Here is a 1,606-nt window from a genome sequence, read left to right as displayed (position 1 = left end):
GGAGCTTAATAAAAGACACCTAGGTGAGTAATTGGGTACACCAGGCTAAAAATAAGCCAGCGTGTGTGTGTGTGGGGAAATCTTCTCATCTTGGGACCAGCAGTTACCGTAATGGCTATGTCACTGGACTCCCATGTAGTCAACGCGGATCAAGTCCGGAGTTGGTGGCTTGAACTTACGTTGGGCGCATGTGCGTGCATGCCCAAGATCCCAAGAGGAGAATGGAGGAGAAGGGATTGTGGCATGGCCATCCCCCCTGGGGGGTGATTTCTTGCTTTCTGTCTCTCTGTCTCTGTCTTTCTGGTGAGCACACATGCCATATAGTAAAAACCTCTAAAAAAAAAATGTCAGTACAGCCATCCCACAAAGCACGTAGTTCCAGGTTTGCACCCACAGACTTCCCGGGGTACATGGGCAAAGGATCAGGGCATGCTGAGGCTGAGGGTGGACTGGAAACGGGACCCGGTTGTGGGTGTTGTCCCTCTCATGGAAGAAATAAATGGAAGAAATAATTAAATGAAACTTCTAAAATAAGAAAATAGCTCTGCCCCCTAGCAGGCACTTCTGTGTGGGCTACAACACTTCAGACCCTGGAGGCTCGCAGAGAGATCTCTGATTCCGCGTCTCTGAATCCTAACTACACACTGTCGAGGGAACCGTGCAGCTCTGTGGAAACCAGCAGAGCGAGTGCTGAGTGAGGAAGGACAGAGAGTCTGGAGAAAGGCCCGGGAGGACCGGCAGAAACTCCAGAAATATGGTGACTCCCAGGGAACCCTGTTCTCCGGAAGAGGCCCAAGGTCTTCCTCTTCCATACGTTACAAGTGTCCTCTGCATTCTGACCTTAAAAAAATATGGACAGCAAGCATCTGGGACAAAGCCACCAGGTCCTTTCCCTTAGACACTTGATAGTAAATGGTTTGCCACAGGAGAATTTTAAGTGCTTTGTTTTTGTGGAACTGGGACAAGGACAGTGGGTACGTCTGTCAGACCCCCCCAAAGTGCTCTCCTGCGTTGGGATTGGGAGCAGGAGGGACCTTTCCTTACAAGCCAATGGTCCCGGCAGGGGTCTCTGCTCACCAGCAGCACCCGCCTCCCCTGGGAGCCTATTGGCAGGGCAGAGTCTCACCCCCCAACCTCCCAGTTGGCCTGAATCCGAACCCTTCAGTGTTTGGACAATCTCTCCCAGTGACTCTGCCCAGGCTGAAATTCGAGAACCCCTGATAAAAGGCACTAAATCTTTCATTGTGTGATGAGGACCAGGGCCTGGCACAGGGTCACTGCTCTTGGGTGACCTAAAAACAGTAAGGGATGACTCAGCTAGGAGTCACCTCCAGTGTGGCCATGCAGGGGCTGGACTTTCAGAGGGCGCGTCCACGCACGGGGGAGCCCCACGCGGGGGGCTGGCAACCCGGGCAGCCCGCGCTCGCCCCCAGCCTCAACCCCACACCTGCCTCGACTTGACTTGCACTGGGGGCTCCTCCAGAGGAAAAAGGCGGTCGCTCCCACTTGGCCAGCTTATGTGAGTGGCAATCCGCACGAGGCCAAGGGAAGCTTGTGCGAACTTTGGAAGGTGGGTAACTGCTTTGGAGCTGCAGCCGCCAGATCC

General features: G+C 54.0%; 1 protein-coding gene across 1 annotated transcript in view; it reads left to right on the top strand.

The window, feature by feature from the left end:
* Positions 1–1,447: 1,447 nt before the first annotated feature.
* Positions 1,448–1,606, top strand: part of SEL1L3 (SEL1L family member 3) — a gene marked incomplete in the record, with an annotated part of 122,634 nt that continues 122,475 nt past the window's right edge. The window contains 1 exon segment of the mRNA XM_014590294.2: positions 1,448–1,570.

The sequence above is a fragment of the Tupaia chinensis genome, unplaced genomic scaffold (genome assembly GCF_000334495.1).
Source record: "Tupaia chinensis unplaced genomic scaffold, TupChi_1.0 Scaffold000426_1, whole genome shotgun sequence".
Lineage (NCBI taxonomy): Eukaryota > Metazoa > Chordata > Mammalia > Scandentia > Tupaiidae > Tupaia > Tupaia belangeri.
This window is presented reverse-complemented; position numbering and strand designations above follow the sequence as displayed.